A 20199-nucleotide genomic window follows, 5' to 3' on the forward strand; every position below is an offset into this window, starting at 1 on the left:
AATACCTTTACTTGTTTAAAGTTTAGTTATTGTCCTGCAACAGAAACAGTGGCTGGAATTTTCCAGCTGTTCATGTCGGAGGGACCAAAAGATACCACTGCCACTACCACATAAATGATTTGGAAGAAGGTGTAACTGGTGTAATCAGCAAGTTTGCAGATGACACGAAGATGGCTGGACTTGCGGATAGCGATGAGCATTGTCGGGCAATACAGCAGGATATAGATAGGCTGGAAAATTGGGCGGAGAGGTGGCAGATGGAATTTAATCCGGATAAATGCGAAGTGATGCATTTTGGAAGAAATAATGTAGGGAGGAGTTATACAATAAATGGCAGAGTCATCAGGAGTATAGAAACACAGAGGGACCTAGGTGTGCAAGTCCACAAATCCTTGAAGGTGGCAACACAGGTGGAGAAGGTGGTGAAGAAGGCGTATGGTATGCTTGCCTTTATAGGACGGGGTATAGAGTATAAAAGCTGGAGTCTGATGATGCAGCTGTATAGAACGCTGGTTAGGCCACATTTGGAGTACTGCGTCCAGTTCTGGTCGCCGCACTACCAGAGGGACGTGGAGGCGTTAGAGAGAGTGCAGAGAAGGTTTACCAGGATGTTGCCTGGTATGGAGGGTCTTAGCTATGAGGAGAGATTGGGTAAACTGGGGTTGTTCTCCCTGGAAAGACGGAGAATGAGGGGAGATCTAATAGAGGTGTACAAGATTATGAAGGGGATAGATAGGGTGAACGGTGGGAAGCTTTTTCCCAGATCAGAAGTGACGTTCACGAGGGGTCACGAGCTCAAGGTGAGAGGGGCGAAGTATAACTCAGATATTAGAGGGATGTTTTTTACACAGAGGGTGGTGGGGGCCTGGAATGCGCTGCCAAGTAGGGTGGTGGAGGCAGGCACGCTGACATCGTTTAAGACTTACCTGGATAGTCACATGAGCAGCCTGGGAATGGAGGGATACAAACGATTGGTCTAGTTGGACCAAGGAGCGGCACAGGCTTGGAGGGCCGAAGGGCCTGTTTCCTGTGCTGTACTGTTCTTTGTTCTTTGTTCTTTGCCGGCCAATGGCGGACCATCTCCACTCTGTGAAACATGCGAAGGGGCGTGTGGAAAATCCTGCCCAGTGTTAAAATTTTTTAAAAAGCAGTGGTTTCAGACTATACAGTACAGATGTCTGGCTGACATTAATAAGTTTCAGAAGATTTTTCACTGCCTACAGCTCACAAGCATGAGTGGTTATTCTGACTATAGCAGCATCTGGAATCTACTATTCTGGGGACTGTGACAACTCACCATGGTTATACAACAGCTGGAAAACACTTGGGGCCAGTGAAGAACTGTCTTGCAATTGTTTCAAATACAACAATTTTCTGTCCATAGGCCTTCCTTAATGTTGGTAGAAATTTTGAACTCCACAGTAATAGAAAGGTATTTAGCTGACCTGCAGCAACAATATAATCATGACCAGGCCTGTTGTAAATGCATTAGTTGTTTCTTCTAGGAAACTGGAACATTTTACGCTGTTTATGACCATTTAGCGTTTGTTCACACGTGACTTTTAATTTAGGTTTTCACATAGGGAGTCTGTAAACTTTGATCCAAAATGTAAGGGTTGATCATTTATTGTGCAATCACTTTGGATGATCTCACATTGTTGCAAAGGAGGACAGACAGGCAATAACACCATCATGAATTCTGCATGGTGTGTTCCTTCTCTGATGCCAGGGTAAAGGGCATTGTAGAAATAGTGCAGAATATTTTGCAAGGGGAAGGAAGTGAGCAAGAAGTTGTGCAACACGTTGATACCAACAATACAGAGAGGGCTGGTATTGAGGTCCTAGGATCAGATTTTCAAAAGCTAAGAAGGAAACTGTAGAGTGGCATCTCAAGGATCATAATCTCTGGATTACTCCCTGTGTTTGCCAGGGTAGAAATAGAAAGATAGCATTGATCAATACATGGCTTTAAACATGTTGTAGGAGGGAGGCTTTAGATTCTTGGGGCAATGGGACCAGCTTGGGCTAAAGGCACCTATTCAAAAGACTTGGTTGCATCTCAACAGCACTGGAACAAATGTCCTCATGCAGATGTTCATTAGAGTGGAAAGGGAGGGTTTAAATTACATTGACAGAGGAATAGGCACCAGCAAATAGAAGTAGAAAAGAGTAAGGAGATAATGGAACAAATCTGCATATAAATCACAAAGGTGTGCAAGACGTTAGAGTGATACTGGGGACTTCAATTATTAAATTAATATTGATTGAGATATTAGAGAAAAAGGGTAAGGAGGGGGCAGAATTTCTGAAATGTGTTCAGAAGTAGCTTTTTGATTTGTATGTTTTGGTGTAACTAGAAAGGATGCATCGCTGGATGAGAAATGAAGTGGGACATGTATACCAAGTGTTGTGGATGGAACATTTGAGTAAGAGTGATCATTGTATCATAAGGTTTAGAATAGTAATGGAGAATAGGAACATAGAAACATAGGAACATCGGAATTAGGAGCAGAAGTAGGCAAATTCAGTCTTTCGAGCCTGCTCTGCCATTTAACCGGATCATGGCTGATCCCTCCCTTGTCTCAAATCTACCTCCCCACCTGTTCCCCATATCCCTCTTCCCCTTTTTTAATTAGAAATATGTTTACTTCCCTCTTGAAACCATTCAACGATTCCGACTCTACCGCATTATGGGGCAGTGAGTTCCACAAATTCACCACCCTCTGTGGAAAGTAGTTCCTCCTCATCTCAGTTTTAAATCTACCACCTCTCACTGTGACCTCTTATTTTTGAATGACAGGGAACAATCTAATATGGACTTTCTAAATTGAAAGACTGATCATTTCAATGTAAAGAGGAAGGATCAAGCTAGAGTAAAATGGAGCCAGAGACTTTCAGGGAAAAAACTGTAATGAAACACTGGTTGATCTTTAAGGAAGAAATGTCTCAGACATAAGCTAAGTACATTCCATCAAGGCTGAAAGGTAAAGGATCAAAAAACAAGGGGTCGTGAATGATGAAAGAAATAGAGACTACGATGAAACAAATAAGGAGGCTGTGTAATGCATGTCAGGTGAATTCTTCAAGTGAGAACCAGGTCAAATACATTAGTTTGAGAGGGTAGGTCAAGAGGGATTATGAGAATGGAATGTCAACATAAAGGGGAACACAAAAATCTTCTACAAGCATGTAAATAGTAGATGGGTGGTAAGAAGTGGAGAGAGTCTATTAGGGATGAGGAGGGTGATATATATTTTGGGGTGCAGGGTAAGATGAGACTATTTAATGAGTTCTTTGTATTGGTGTTTGCTAAGGAAGAGGAATCTGACTAAAGAAGTAGGGATAGTGAAGGCAGTGGATAAGGTGAAATTTAAAGGGAGGAGGTACTGAAAAGAGTGGCTAAGGAAAGGGTAGATAAGTTTAGATGGCTTGCATTGCAGGTTGCTAAAGGAAATGGCGGTGGAGTTAGTGGAAGGGTTTGCCTTAATCTTTCAAACTTCCCTGGATATTAGGGAGATGAGGATTGGAGAATGGCAAATATGACATCCATATTCAAGAAAGGGTGTAAGGACAGTTCTCACTGGTTGGTTTAATATTCATGGTGGGTAAGGTTTTGGGATATATAATCAGGGAAAAAACTCAACTGGCACTTAGTTTGAGTTAATTAAGGAGAAACAGCACAGATTTAGATCATGCTTAACTAACCTAATTGAAAATTTTAATGAAGTAACAGAAAAGGATAGTGAAGGGAATGTGGTGGATGTTGTCTCTGTGGATTTTAAGGAAGTTTTGGCAAGGTACTACTTGGAAGGCTTGTTAACAAAGTTGAAAATTGAATAGAAAATTCAGTGTGCAATTGGATGAAAAATTGGCTTAAGGACAGTAAGCAATGAGTCATGGTAGATTTTTTTGGACAGGGTGTGGTGCACAGGGGTGTTCCCCAAGGGTCAGTGCTTGGACTACTGCTATTTTTGGTCACTATAAATGATTTAGATCTTGGAATACAGAGCAAAATTCTGAAATTTGCCAATAATACCAAAACTTGGAGGAGTGGCAAATAGTAAAGCTGATATGAATTGTCTGCATCAGGGCATTGATAGTCTAACAGAATGGGCAGATGGAATTTAATACAGAGCAGTGAGAGGTAATGTATTTTGGCCAAAAGAATAGGGAGAGGCAATATAGACTTAATGGCACAATTCTGAAGTGTGTGTAGGGCATCGGGACCTTGGGATGTGCATTGATCTTTGAAGGTGGACGTATTGAGAGAATGGTTATCAAATAATATGGGACCTTGGGCTTCATAAATGGAGGCATTGAGTATAAAAACAGGGAAGTTATGCTGAACATATATAAAGCTCTTGTTAGGCCCCAGCTAGAGTATTACTTCCAGTTCTAGATGAATTGTTCCAGAGATTCCCCCATTATCAACATCCTGGTGGTTACCATTGACCAGAAACTGAACTGGACTAGCCATATAACTCCTGTGGCTGTCAGAGCAGTTCAAAGAATAGTAAGCCTGTGGCAGGTAACTTGCCTCCTGACTCCTAAAGTCTGTCCACCATCTACAAGGCAAAAGTCAGGAATGTAATGGCATACTCTCCATTTGCCTAGAAGGGGTGGCACAGTGGCACAGTGGTTAGCACTGCTGCCACACAGCGCCTGGGACCTGGATTCGATTCCCGGTTTGGGTCACTGTCTGTCTAGAGTTTGCACGCTCTCCCTGTGTCTGCGTGGATTTCATCCGGGTACTCTGGTTTCCTCCCACAGCCCAAAAGGCGTGCTGGTTAGGTGCATTGGCCATACTAAATTCTCCCACAGTGTACCCAAACAGGCGCCGGAGTGTGGCAACCAGGGGATTTCATGGTAACTTCATTGTAGTGTTAATTTAAACCTACCTGTGGCGAATAAATAAACTTTGAGTGCAGCTCCAACAACACTCAAGAGGCTCAACACCATCCAGGGCAAAGCAGCCTGACAAACCTCCATCAATGACGAACAGTGGCAGCCATGTGTACCATCGACAAGATGCACTGCATGAACTCACCAAGGTTTCTTAGGCAGCACCTACCCATGATCACTATCATCTAGAAGGACAGGAGCAGCAGATACATGGGAACACCACCACCTGGAGGTTCCCCTCCAAGTGACTCACCATCCTGATTTGGAAATGTAATGCTGTTTCTTCACTGTCACTGGGTCAAAATCCTGGAATTTCCTCTCTAACAGCATTGTGGGTGTACTTACACCTCGAATACTGCACAAGTCCAAAAAGACAGCTCATCATCACCTTCTGAATGGCAACTAAGCATGGGCAATAAATGCTGGCCTAGCCAGCAATGCCCACATCCTCTACATGAATAAAAAAAAAAGATAAGTTACAGGAGGAAAAACTCTTCCCTTTAGCTGATGTTACAAGGATGAGGTTTAAGTTTATTTGTTAGTGTCACAACTTCCATTAACACTTCAATGAAGTTACTGTGAAAGTCCTCAGGTCGCCACACCCCGGTGCCTGTTTAGGTACACCAAGGGAGAATTTAGTATGGCCAATGCACCATTGGAGATACAGATTTCAGATTTTCTGTAAGAGATGCAGGAGGAATGTAAGGAAGACCATTTTTATGCAGTGAGTGGTGATTGAAGCCACTGCTTACGAGGTGGAGGAAGTGGAAATAAACAATGTTTTCAAAAGGAAAGTGGATGGGTACTTGAAGGAAATCAACTTGCTGGGCTACAGGACTAACTCGGTTGCTCTGAAAGGAGCTGGCATGTGGGCCAAATGGCCTCACTTTATGCTGTAAATGACTCTAGGTGAGAATGTAGATTTCAATGTGCTAGGGTAATTGTGATGTGGAGATGCCGGCGTTGGACTGGGGTAAGCACAGTAAGAAGTCTCACAACACCAGGTTAAAGTCCAACAGGTTTATTTGGGCGAATAAACCTGTTGGACTTTAACCCAAATAAACCTGTTGGACAGGTTTATTTGGGCGAATAAACCTGTTGGACTTTAACCCAAATAAACCTGTTGGACTTTAACCTGGTGTTGTGAGACTTCTTACTAGGGTAATTGAGCAGAGCAGTATGACTGGATGGGGAAAGAGGAACTGGAGTAGGATATTGAGCCCCTCAAGCCTGTTCTGTCACTCAATTAGATCATGGTTGATCTGGATCTTATCTTGTTCTATCTATCATGGTTCCATACAGCTTACACTTTACCTAACAAAAGTCTATTGTTCTCAGTCTTAAATCAAATTAATGTAATAATCTGAAGTGAGAACTATTTTTAACTGAAGTGTCAGCTACCGAAGTGACAGACAAAAGCAATGAGAGTCAGTAGAGTGTGAAACTGTTGTCACTTTATTGAAAATGAACCCAGACACAGAAGGGCAGATTAAATTAACCCACATGCTTAGGGACTAATATGGAAAAATACTTTGCAAATAGTGATTCATTTCTCATCTGCTCCAACACATCCAAACGTTTTCTGGAGTTAACCTTATAAGGCTTACAAAAACATTTCTGAAACAGATCTCCAGTGACAAAATTAGCATTTTTAAGAGTGATAACTAGAATTGACCATGTAACTCTGTACAAAAAGCAAATACTGTGGATGCTGGAAATCTGACAGCAAATGCTAGAAACACTCATTTGGTCTGGCAACAACTGTGGCGAAACAGTTAACATTTAGATCGATGACCTTTTGTCAGAGTTGGTTTGATGCAAGGTCAGTGACTTGAAATATTAACCCTGTTTCTCTCTTCACAGATGCTGCCAGAACTGCTGAGTGTTTCCAACATTTTCTGATTTTTTAAAAACAACAGTATTTCTGTGGGCCTTGATCTCTTTTCTTTTTATACTCAACACATACCTTTTATCAATGCAATCAATAACAATGTAGCCGGAGTAAGTATTGGCTGGTTTAATTGTGCTTTTATTGCCTTTACATAGATAGGGATTTTTGGGGGGAATGTTGCTGCTGAAATTTGACAACTTACGGTAAGATGCAGTAAGGAAATGATTGCAAAAAATTAACTCCGAATGTTGCATTTGACCAAAAACTTACCTAGCAATTCAGTTTTATTTAGGCCAAGCTCAATGGCATGCATTCTATTTAGGCTACCGAGAACTCAATTTGCAATATGATGTCCCAAGTTCTGTTACCATTAGTACAGGCAGAATTCAAAGTGGCCTTTGTGCTCCTTTTAACTCTCAGACGCCCAATCAGTGGAACATGCACTTTACTGAATCTGCTATCGTGCTACTATATGATTATGGGTTGTTATAAAGAAATATCTGTGGTGGGTAAATGAAACAGTGTCTGGAACTAAACAGGCATCCTGTTTTTCTCCAGGGTTAAATGAGCAGCAAATGAGATTTACAATTTAGTTGTTAAGTTTAATGGAACCCTGGTATGTGCAATAGGTTCAGTAAAACAGGTTGCTTAGAACCAGATCTACACGGTAGAATTGGCTCTCACTCTAAGAGGACTTACATGGATTTGTAAATTGAATGTTCATGTCAGATATGCATGTGCAGTGGTGCACGCCCACAGATTTCATTTGGAACACAAAAGGAATTTATTAATGAGGAAAAACTGTACGAGGTGAGTACCCCACCAGCTGTCCCAGTCCTTGCATGTCTGCTTGATGTTTTCTACCTGAGAGAGGATTCCACCCCCTGTTGTGATAACACACTCTCGGTCCCAATTGGTCCCTCAAGCCAGGCCACCCTCTTCTGCTGTGTTGCCCTTAAAGGGACACTCACCACATCATGAATATGTTTCCCTTCATTCTTTCAGACAGTATTTGATGTCACTGAGGTAAAGAATAGGATGGACATCTCACTTTTGCAAGGGTTGGGTTATTTCTGGTGCTGATTCTTATGTCTCCATATAGCTGCTTGTTTAATTTGTTAGAAAGGTGAAACATGATTATGATCCTCCTAGTGTGGTCAACTGCAAATGGAAGAGGAGTTTAACTCTGTGGGCAGTCCCACTGACCAACTAAGATATTTGATGACAAGAAGCCAATGTAACAGGCCTCCGGTCGCTGAAAGCCTAACTCCATGACATTGGCATGTGCAATGGCTGAGATTTGCATAGTTGTCTCTGAATACAGTAATTAGACTGAAATATAATTTAAAAACACGTGACAGGGGAGGGCAATAACAAATCTGAAGATGTCAACTCAGAATTAATAATCCTTTGCGATGTTTCATAAACTCTTGGCATGGTTGCTGGCTTCTGATATGAGTGGCCTATTTTATCTAACAAGACTGTAGTCTGGCACTTGCTTTAAGCTGGTTTATTAACACTAAGATAGGATACAGAGTAGATTTGTCTCTCCTAAGTACTGAGTGCTCCAACCTGACTGAGTGTCCAGTACACGACTGCTGATGTTACTGATGCATCATGGTCTACTTCACTAATTAATGTAACTATTCTATTAACCCATTACACTACACCTCCCCACATCTATGATATCTACTTAACAACAGTATGAAATTATGTTTTAAACTATTTACATTGCATTTCACGAGAGTTCACCGTTGTTATCCTGAAAGCAGTTTACATCCCACCCCACGTGGATGTTAAGAGCGTGCTGGACAAAATATAATACACCACCACAAATAGTCTTGAGATGAAACATCCTGAGGCCTTGTTCATCGTGACGGGGACTTCAATCAGGCCAAGTTCAAGAGCGTTCTACCAAAATACGACCAACACATCTCCACCAGAGGTCCAAACATCCTAGACCACTGCTACACAAATATCAAAAATGCCTACCACTCTATCGCCCGCCCACACTTTGGTAAATCAGACCACAAGGCTGTGCTCCTGCTCCTGGCTTACAAGCAAAAACTGAAATGGGGGAATCTGTCAAAGAAAATCGTGCAATGTTGGCCTGAGGCACCGGAGGACCTCCTACAGGACTGCTTAGAGTCAGTATTTTGGTCAGTATTTAAAAACTCTGCGGCCAGCCTGAACTAGTATGGCACTCCAGTAACTGACTTCATTAGTAATTGTGTAGAAGACTGTGTGCCAAAGAAGCAAATCCGTGTGTTTTCTAACCGGAAACCATGGATGAACAGGGATAGCCACTGCCTGCTGAAGTCCAGGTCTGAGGCTTTCAAGTCAGGCGACCCTGACCTATACAAGAAAGCCAGATGTGATCTATGGAGATCCATCAAAGATGTCAAAAGACAATACCGGACCAAGCTAGAATCCCAGGCTAGCCACACAGACTCCTGCCGACTGCAAGTCGGCAAGACTGCCGGTCTGCAAGACATAACAGGCTACAAGATGAAGACATGTAAAATCGCCGGCTGCAATGCACCCCTCCCCGATGAGCTCAACGCACTCTATGCCCATTTCGAGCAAGAGGTTAGTGAGAGCAAGCCCTCCATCCCAGAAGCCTCGGACGAACCTGTATCCAAGGTCACCATTGCTGACATCAGAGTAGCCTTTCAAAAGTCAGCCCACGGAAAGCAACTGGTCCGGATGGGGTATTTGAACGAGCACTCAGGTCCTGCATGGACCAGTTGACGGCGGTATTTGCAGACATCTTCAACCTCTCTTTACACCAATCTGAGATCCCTACTTGCTTCAAAAAGGTGACCATCGTCCCGGTACCAAATAAAAACCAGGCAGGCGTGCCTTAATGACTATCATCTGGTGGCTCTGACATCCATCATTGTGAAGTGCTTTGAAAGGTTAGTCATGGCACAAATTAATTCCTGCCTCTCAGACTGCTTGGATCCATGACAGTTCGCCTATCACTGCAACAGGTCCACAGCAGATGCCGTCTCCCTGGCCCTTCACTCAACCATGGAACACCTAGATAACAATGAGACCTATGTCAGACTCCTATTCATAGAATACAGCTTAGCCTTTAACACCATTATTCCTACAAGACCCATCTTCAAACTTCATGGCCTGGGGCTCAGTTCCTCCCTTTGCAACTGGATCCTAGGCTTCCTAACCCACAGACCACAGTCAGTAAGGATATGCAACAACACCTCCTCTACGACCATCCTCAACACCGGTGATCCGCAAGGCAGTGTCCTCAGCCCCCTACTATACTCCTTACACACCTTTGACTGTATGGCTAAATTCCCCTCCAACTCAATTTTAAGTTTGCTGAAAATACCACCGTTGTAGGTCAACTCTCAAACAATGATGAGATACAATACATGAAAGAGAGAGAGAATCTGGTGAACTGGTGTGACGACAATAATCTCTCCCTCAATGTCAACAAAACGAAGGAGATAGTCATCGACTTCAGGAAGTGTAGTGCAGGGCATGCCCCTGTCTACGTCAATGGGGACGAAATAGAAATGGTCGAGAGCTTCAAGTTTTTAGGTGTCCAAATCACCAACAATTTGTCCTGGTCCCTTCATGCGGAAGCTATAGTTAAGAAAGCCCACCAACGCCTCTACTTTCTCAGGAGACTAAGGAGATTCGGCATGTCTGCTACGACTCTCACCAATCTTTACAGATGCACCGTAGAAAGCATTCTTTCCGGTTGTATCACAGCTTGGTATGGCTCCTGCTCTGTCCAAGACCGCAAGAAACTACAAAGGGTCATGCATGAAGTCCAGTCCATCACTCAAACCAGCCTCCCATCCACTGACACTGTCTACACTTCCCGCTGCCATGGAAAAGCAGCCAGCATAATCAAGGACCCCACGCATCCTGGACTATCTTCCATCTTCTTCCGTCGGGAAAAAGATACAAAAGTCTCAGGACATGTACCAACTGATTCAAAAACAGCTTCTTCCCTGCTGCCATCAGACTTTAGAATGGACCTACCTCATTAAGTTGACCTTTCTCTACACCTGTGGTTTCTATTACTGTAACACTAATTCTGCACTCTCTCCTTTCCTTCCCTATGTACGGTATGCTTTGTCTGTATAGGACGCAAGAAGCAATACTTTTCACTGTATATTATTACATGTGACAATAATAAATCAAATCAAAATTTCTGTAACTCCCTTTTACTGCTGCAGATTATATTCAAATCCTACTCCTACTCTTCCCGACAAGTCACTGTTATAAGAGATTCCGTCTCCTAATGTGTCCTTGGCCCTTAGGGAAGACATCTTGGAGAAATGCAGGAATTCCTTTATTACTTGGAGGATATAATTGAGAAGAATAGGACAACAACTTTGAAAAGCAGCAGGAAATTGGACAGTAGAATTCAGGACTGCTTAACTGTAAGGATCGTGGATCCTTTTTCGAGAAAGACAGATGCAAAAGAGAAGACTGAAGGAGAGCAACATTTAAACTCTTAAACTAGAAGGGAAAGAATTACGATCCTCTCAGGAATCTTCTGCTCCCTTGGAGCACACTAGAGAAAGACCTAAGAAGATGTAGGACCTTCAATTCCAATAAAGACTTCCACTGTTGCATCGAAGATGAAAAAAATATTGAAGATCTGAGATTCTGACAAATCTGGATGAAAAGATCAACAACAAAATTCCAGTGTAGGCCTTTTGGGAAGTGAAGAAGAGGTGAATTCCTGATGACATTTTGGAAAGGATGTTCTCTTTCTGTAGACAGTGGTAATGTCTACACTTTGCTCTGTGTGAGGCTGCTCCACCATGGACAATGGAAAGAATTTTTTAGAGTAAGAACAAAGACATTATTTTCTACAATGGGATGAATATCTAAGATGATATGGAGATAAATTTGCTCTACAGGATTCTGCTGATGCTGAAGCTGAGCAGATTTTGCCTTGACCTCTACATTGAACAGCAGCTCTAATGGAAAGAAGATTTTCAGCTGAGACTGAAATATGGACATCAATGTACTTTCACCCATGGAAATAGGTGCTACTAACTCTTTGGAAGTATGATCCTCAATTAACTCAAAGAAGTTGTTCCCCTTGGAAGTCTGTTCATGGTTAACCTGCAATATATAGGCATTGCGTTAGTAAGTTCAGTAGAATAAAGATCTGAATGCTGCTCTGCAAGAAACACAGTGGACTCCACAAAGAAAGCAACATAACTTCATATAGCGAAGCTGCCAATTGGAATAGCGTACCAACCTCTAAGACCTTGTCTTTAAATGGATTACTTGAACCTACAACAATCTGATGATGTGGTTATTCATTAACTCACTGGAAGAGATGGCTGGGCAATATACATCAGTAAGAAATTAACTGATTCAACTGTTCTTTGGGCCTTTGATTAAAACATGCACATGCTGTTACTAGGTTTTGCTTTGGAATAAAATACATCTTGAAGGCTTTGAGAATGGCGTTAAAGTCTACGGAAGATTTTTCCACCCCCTGCCATGGAAGACTCATTGGCTACCAAACTAAAGGAATGAACTGACCTGGTGTTCTACTCTTCAGCATGAGGCCCAATGCTGCCTAATATCAAAGGAAGTATTTCTTCCATTACTCCCACTTTAGAGTTCTCTATGGGCCCTCGAGAATTTCAAATAGGCAGGGTAGGCAATGACTACTCACTGGGTACAGACATCATTACGTCTTTCCAGTTTGTCCCCTCCATTGGCAAGTTTGCAGATTCTTACTGCTATCAGGTTTTTCTACACCTGTTGCCATGTGTATTTGATGACACCAATCCTTGGTTAGATTGGTATTACCACTGATGCTACCATGTGTCAATTATTCGTGGCATGTTTGCTGGCTTCTGGTATGTGTTGTCTATTTCTTTTGGAGAGGCTGTATGTAATCTTACTCCGGTACTTGCTTTAAACTGATTCATTAATACTATATATAAGATAGGTTGCAGTGTCGGCATGTCTCCCCTGAGTACAGTGTTCATCTTCTCCTTCTCAAGTCTAGTGCATGACTGTTGATGTTACTGATACATCATGGTCTACGTCACTCTTTGGCTTAACTATTCTATTAATCATTACACTACAACTAGGATTAAATGTATCAGTATGTGCTTAATTAAGTGCATGTTTCAATGTCTGAGAGTTAAATATAGTCATGATGTGGAGATGCCGGCGTTGGACTGGGGTAAACACAGTAAGAAGTTTAACAACACCAGGTTAAAGTCCAACAGGTTTATTTGGTAGCAAAAGCCACACAAGCTTTCGGAGCTGCAAGCCCCTTCTTCAGGTGAGTGGGAATTCTGTTCACAAACAGAGCATATAAAGACACAAACTCAATTTACATGAATAATGGTTCGAATGCGAATACTTACAACTAATCAAGTCTTTAAGAAACAAAACAATGTGAGTGGAGAGAGCATCAAGACAGGCTAAAAAGATGTGTATTGTCTCCAGACAAGACAGCCAGCCACAGAGTTTCACTGGCTGTCTTGTCTGGAGACAATACACATCTTTTTAGCTTGTCTTGATGCTCTCTCCACTCACATTGTTTTGTTTCTTAAAGACTTGATTAGTTGTAAGTATTCGCATTCCAACCATTATTCATGTAAATTGAGTTTGTGTCTTTATATGCTCTGTTTGTGAACAAAATTCCCACTCACCTGAAGAAGGGGCTTGCAGCTCCGAAAGCTTGTGTGGCTTTTGCTACCAAATAAACCTGTTGGACTTTAACCTGGTGTTGTTAAACTTCTTACTGAGTTAAATGTAGCACAGAGATCATACTGAATTCTGCTTGGGATTTAGAATTTGGGACATCACATAAAGTTTTGCATGGCCCAAATAAAGTTTTGCATGGCTCAAATAAAATCCATGTCACTGAATTGACCTAAATAAAAATTAATCACTTTGGTTTCTACCTAAATCTAATGTTCTGAGTTATATTGGCTTGCCCAAGAGGGCGTGGAATGAAGATTCACCTGATTTTAAATAATTATTTCATGGGATACGAGTATTGCTAGCAAGGCCAGCATTTGTTGCTCATCCCTAATTGTTCTTGAGAAGGTGGTGGTAAGATTGATTCCTGGGATGAGAGGGCTGTCCTCTGAGAAGAGATTGAGCAGAACATAAGACATAGAGGCTGGAATAGACCATACGATCCATTGAACCTGCTCCATTATTCAGTAAGACCAAGGCTGATTTTAAGCTTCAATTCCACCTTACCTCCCACTCCCTGTATCCCTGGATTCCCTGAGACACCAAAAGGTTGTCTATCTCAGTCCTTAAATATATTCAATGATGGAGTATCTACAACTTTCTGAGGCAGAGAATTCCAAATGTTCAAAACTATCTGAGTGAAGAAATTTCTCCTCATCTCAGTCCTCAATGATCGCTCCCTTATCCCGAGACTGTGTCCTCATATTTTAGATTCCCCTGCCACTGAGAGGCTTAGATAGAGTAGATGTGGAGAAGATGTTTCCACTAGTAGGAGAGACTAGAACTCGAGGGCGCAACCTCAGAGTGAAGGAACGCTCCTTTAAAACGGAGATGAGGAGGAATTTCTTCAGCCAGAGGGTGGTAAATCAGTGGAACTCATTGTCACAGAGGGCTGTGGAGGCCAGGTCATTGAGTGTCTTTAAGACAGAGATAGATAGGTTTTTGATCAATGAGGGGATCAAGGGTTATGGGGAGAAGACAGGAGAATGGGAATGAGAATCATATCAGCTATGATTGAATGGCGGAGCAGACTTGATGGGCCAAATGGCCTAATTCGGCTCCTATATCTTATGGCCATGGGAAGCAACCACCAATCTCTACACTATCAAATTCTCTCAGAATTTCGTATGTTGCAATGTATCACCTCTCATTCTTCTGAATGCCAGAGAATATAGATTCAATTTACTCAGCCTCTCACTAGGACATCCCCTCAGCCAGGGACCAATCTAGTGAAGCTTTACTGTATGATTTACAACAGAAGCAAATCCTTCATTAAATATGGAGATCAAATCTGGACACAGTATTCCAGGTGTGGTCTCACCAAAGCCGTGAACAATTGTAACAAGACTTACTTTTTCTTGTATTCTAATCCCCTGGAGTTTAGAAGAATGGGAGGTGATCACATTGAAACATTTATGATCCTAAGAGGGCTTAACAAGATAGATGTTAAGAGGTTGTTTTACCTGCCTACAGAGTGGAGAATGAGGGACCATGGTGTCAGATTTTTGCCCATTGAGGGCTGAGATGTGGAGAAACTTCTACACTCAGAATTTTGCACTCAAGAGGATGCCCAGTTGTTAAGTATATTCAAAACTGAGATTGATAGATGTTTGAGCTCATAGGGAATTAAGGGATATGGGGATTAGGCAGGAAAGTGGAATTGAGATTAAGGATCAGCCATGATATCTACTGAATGCCAGAGAAGGTTCAAGAGGCCATATGGCGTAATCCTGTTTCTATTTCTTATGTTCTCATGTATTTGTTTTTGGTTAAGTTTACGCAAACACAGTCATCTCATTTATTAATGACTAAGCAAAAACTGGAGTGAATGTGACACAATCATATATTTGAAATGGCATATTCTGCACTTCATCTTGTGAAAAATGAAAACTTTCCTGTTTTTATTTCCTCTTTATGTTATTTTATTTTTCCTATTCCTTGTTGAAATGTCACATGCTTCCCCAAATCTCCTCCTGCAAGATTGTCTGGACACAAAAGGGGGGCCCTTCACAGGTTTTAGTTAAAGTTTAATTTTTGTTCATGCATGCCTCTAAAGATAGATGATGTGCATTGCAGACCTATTCGGTTACGTTCACCTTAGTGATGGAAAGGGATAGGCATGAACCTCGGGCCAGTGGTTTTAGCTGGGGGAAGGGTAATTATGAGGCTATTAGGAGAGAATTAGGAAACATAGGTTGGACTAGGAGATTACAGGGACTGGGAACGTCCGACATGTGGAGTTTTTTCAAGGAGCAGCTACTGCGAGTCTGTGATAGGTATGTCCCTGTCAGGCAAGGAGGAATTGGTAGGGCTAGGGAACCGTGGTGCACCAAAAAAGTTTCTTTGTTGGTTAAAAAGAAAAAGGAGGCTTATGTTCGGATGAGACGTGAGCACTCGGGTAGTGCACTAGAAAGCTTTAGATTGGCTAAGAGGGAGTTGAAGAGCGAGCTTAGAAGGGCTAAAAGGGGACATGAGAAGACTTTGGCGGATAGGGTTAAAGAGAATCCTAAGGCGTTCTATAGGTATGTCAAGAACAGAAGGTTGGTTAGGGCAAGTTTAGGGCCAGTTATAGATGGCAGAGGGAAGTTATGTGTGGAACCGGAGGAGATTGGTGAAGCATTGAACCAATATTTCTCTTCGGTGTTCACGCAAGGGGACATGAATATAGCTGAGGAGGACACTGGGTTGCAAGGGAGTAGAATAGACAGTATTACAGTTGATAAGGAGGATGTGCAGGATATTCTGGAGGGTCTGAAAATAGATAAATCCCCTGGTCCGGATGGGATTTATCCAAGGATTCTCTGGGAGGCAAGAGAAGTGATTGCAGAGCCTCTGGCTCTGATCTTCAGGTCGTCGTTGGCCTCTGGTATAGTACCAGAAGATTGGAGGTTAGCGAATGTTGTCCCATTGTTTAAGAAGGGGAACAGAGACTTCCCCGGGAATTATAGACCGGTGAGTCTCACTTCTGTTGTCGGCAAGATGTTGGAAAAAATTATAAGGGATAGGATTTATAGTTATTTGGAGAGTAATGAATTGATAGGTGATAGTCAGCATGGTTTTGTGGCAGGTAGGTCGTGCCTTACTAACCTTATTGAGTTTTTTGAGAAAGTGACCAAGGAGGTGGATGGGGGCAAGGCAGTGGACGTGGTATATATGGATTTTAGTAAGGCGTTTGATAAGGTTCACCATGGTAGGCTTCTGCAGAAAATGCAGATGTATGGGATTGGGGGTGATCTAGGAAATTGGATCAGGAATTGGCTAGCGGATAGGAAACAGAGGGTGGTGGTTGATAGTAAATATTCATCATGGAGTGCGGTTACAAGTGGTGTACCTCAGGGATCTGTTTTGGGGCCACTGCTGTTTGTAATATTTATTAATGATCTGGATGAGGGTATAGTTGGGTGGATTAGCAAATTTGCTGATGACACCAAAGTCGGTGGTGTGGTAGACAGTGAGGAAGGGTGTCGTAGTTTGCAGGAAGACTTAGACAGGTTGCAAAGTTGGGCCGAGAGGTGGCGGATGGAGTTTAATGCGGAGAAGTGTGAGGTAATTCACTTTGGTAGGAATAACAGATGTGTTGAGTATAGGGCTAACGGGAGGACTTTGAATAGTGTGGAGGAGCAGAGGGATCTAGGTGTATGTGTGCATAGATCCCTGAAAGTTGGGAATCAAGTAGATAAGGTTGTTAAGAAGGCATATGGTGTCTTGGCGTTTATTGGTAGGGGGATTGAATTTAGGAGTCGTAGCGTTATGTTGCAACTGTACACAACTCTGGTGCGGCCGCACTTGGAGTACTGTGTGCAGTTCTGGTCCCCACATTACAGGAAGGATGTGGAGGCTTTGGAGAGGGTGCAGAGGAGGTTTACCAGGATGTTGCCTGGTATGGAGGGGAGATCCTATGAGGAGAGGCTGAGGGATTTGGGATTGTTTTCGCTGGAAAGGCGGCGGCTAAGAGGGGATCTTATTGAAACATATAAGATGATTAGAGGTTTAGATAGGGTGGATAGTGATAGCCTTTTTCCTCTGATGGAGAAATCCAGCACGAGGGGGCATGGCTTTAAATTGAGGGGGGGTAGTTATAGAACCGATGTCAGGGGTAGGTTCTTTACCCAGAGGGTGGTGAGGGATTGGAATGCCCTGCCAGCATCAGTAGTAAATGCGCCTAGTTTGGGGGCGTTTAAGAGATCCGTAGATAGGTTCATGGACGAAAAGAAATTGGTTTAGGTTGGAGGGTCACAGTTTTTTTTTAACTGGTCGGTGCAACATCGTGGGCCGAAGGGCCTGTTCTGCGCTGTAATGTTCTATGTTCTATGTTCTATGTTCTATAGTTCTCCATCATTGGGATTTCCCTCATGCCATCTTTGGATCTGTTATAGACTAATTGTGAAGAGTTTGATTGTTATGATTGTACTTCATTATCATTGCACCATGTGGATTACCTGGATGGTGGAAGGTGAACTAGGTGGATCTTGATTGTGTTCTTTCTGGCCATTACACGAGTATAGCAGTGGTAAATTGGGGCTGGCCTTCAATTCAATGTACCATAGATTGATGGAGATTGGGTTTCCAATATTTTCCATCTGGAAAGTTTCCACTCATGTTTTCGTGGACCTGTGGCAAGTGGAAGGCAGGAACCTTTCCAGAAAAAATTGGAACAACCAGAGGGAGGCATACCCTGGCTCGTACCCAGACGTTTCCTTGACATTTCTATAAATAAGGGAACAACATATGCTGCTTTGATGTTAATTCTGATTTACTGAACAAATTACTCGGTCGATGAGAAAATTGTGTTCTTCATATTTGAATGAGCAGATGAGCATTTCACATATGTCTAGACAGCTGTTTTCAACTCTTCAGCTTATTGTAACTGCATGAAACTTACAGCACACACTTGTAAAGCCCTTGCCCATACACCAATTGCTGTTAAATTGATTACTCAACAGAGCAAATTGCACATTCCACTCTCAATGTACAGGATTCTCCAATCTCGGTCGTCCCGTCACTGTTGCCAATCAGAATGGAGAATTTGGCACTCATGGCTTCATTCATTGCAGTGGCACCGGAGAATCCCAGCCACGGACGAGGCTGGAGAATTTCAGCCTTAATCTTTTGTTCAGTAATTACCACACTATGTTTATATTGCTATATATGTATGTGTTCATGAATGTGAACTTTCCTGTATCATCTGTATGTGTACAACATGTGTGTACATGAAAGTGTGTTGAATCATTTATAAGTGTAAGTGGATGATGAACTGGAAGAGAGTCTGCGCCTGACTAAATGGCTAAAGAATATGGGTAATCATGGTGCAGACTTTAAAAAAATATATGCATGGGGTGCTTTATATAAGCCATGAAAAAGTAAGAATTTATATTCATGTTAAAATCCTTATCGTACAGCTGCACTATCTGCTGTAAACATGACGAATGTAGAAGCACTTAAGAGATTTCCTTGATTGGACATTTGCAAGCAATTCTAGGCAGTGACGCAAACCCCACAATTTTTGGCGAATGTGAAAGCCTGTGGTAAGGTTACACTTTATTAACAAAACAAGATACAGCTTGTAAAACAGACTTCTTGTAGCCTTGGCAGAGACATGAAAAACTAATTTCTTTCCCTCATGCTGATAGTGGCACAGAAATGTGCCTGGACTTTGATGTACTAGCAGGCAGGAGTTGACTGGCAAAGCTGATGACAGCCAGAACACTTAGGAATTGAAACTGAAATCAGTGAAATGAAATTCAAATGATCTAAATTCATGAAGTATGAGGTGAGATCAGTATATAATTAATGCTCGAGAAGCATCCGAGGGCCCTGTTCCCCTCGCACAGCTGGTTAGTGCTTGCAAGTCCATCTTCTATCCCATTGTTTTCACCTCAGCCTGATCTTGTACCTAATTCTAGATTATAGCATTTAACCAATGGGATAGTTTTCTTACATCAGTTCTAATATAGCAAATACGTCCCCTCAGGAGGGAAACGATGGAGTCAATTAAAAAGATGCCAACATGTCTTTACCTTCCCTTCCAGGGAATAGTGGGTTACCCTGGAATAATTTACCACTGTTTTATACAATATTTGGGGCCTTCAGCATGCCCTGAATTGGATTGACAATTGGAATTTTACCAGCACGCCCAGCCTAGGCTCGTAAGATCACGCCAAGGCCAATGGAGAATGCCATTCTGCAAACCTTGCCCGTCCCAAAATTGGGGACGGCGTGCCAAAAAAATCAGGGTCTTAGTTTCAGCATACTCAGGGAATTTAATCCAGGCCATCATGATGGTCAGATGGCTGCTGTCCCCAATACTTTGTTTGGAAGTACGCTTATCAGTCTTCCGGTGATGGGAAAAGAATCTCATGATTAAGTCAGGGTCAGGAAGGGGGAATGTGCGCAATTTGCCTGCTTGTGGGAGGATGTCAATTAAACTCATGAATGATCCAGCTGATACGTATTATCCCTAAGCCAATTGACATTTAGTGGTGGCTCAGGAATTAAATGAGTCTCATGGCCCTCCTGTGCCTCCCAACAAATGCTGTCAAGTCTGCCTGTGGTGTCATAGGTGGGATGTCTCATTCACAGGCACTCACTGTCTGATTCAGGTCCCTGGCATTGGGAAGGGGGGCCACTTCCCTTTTCCCCAAACCCCCCTTTCCACCCCAATTCCAAATGGACATCAGCAA

The 20199-nt window shown here is 42.5% G+C and overlaps 1 protein-coding gene across 3 annotated transcripts in view; it reads right to left on the reverse strand.

The window, feature by feature from the left end:
* The window catches only part of ppp2r3a (protein phosphatase 2, regulatory subunit B'', alpha), a 376640-nt gene that overhangs the window by 245131 nt on the left and 111310 nt on the right, over positions 1-20199 (reverse strand). Inside the window, exon 1 of one of the 3 annotated variants that reach the window (XM_078209071.1) lies at positions 17959-18022. The exons of the other annotated variants lie outside the window; for them this stretch is intronic. The gene's annotated coding sequence lies outside the window, so the exon portion shown is untranslated. Of the gene's footprint in view, positions 1-17958; positions 18023-20199 lie in introns of those variants that run through there. 3 annotated transcript variants of the gene reach the window in all.

Source organism: Mustelus asterias, chromosome 3 (assembly GCF_964213995.1).
Source record: "Mustelus asterias chromosome 3, sMusAst1.hap1.1, whole genome shotgun sequence".
NCBI classification, from domain to species: Eukaryota; Metazoa; Chordata; class Chondrichthyes; order Carcharhiniformes; family Triakidae; genus Mustelus; species Mustelus asterias.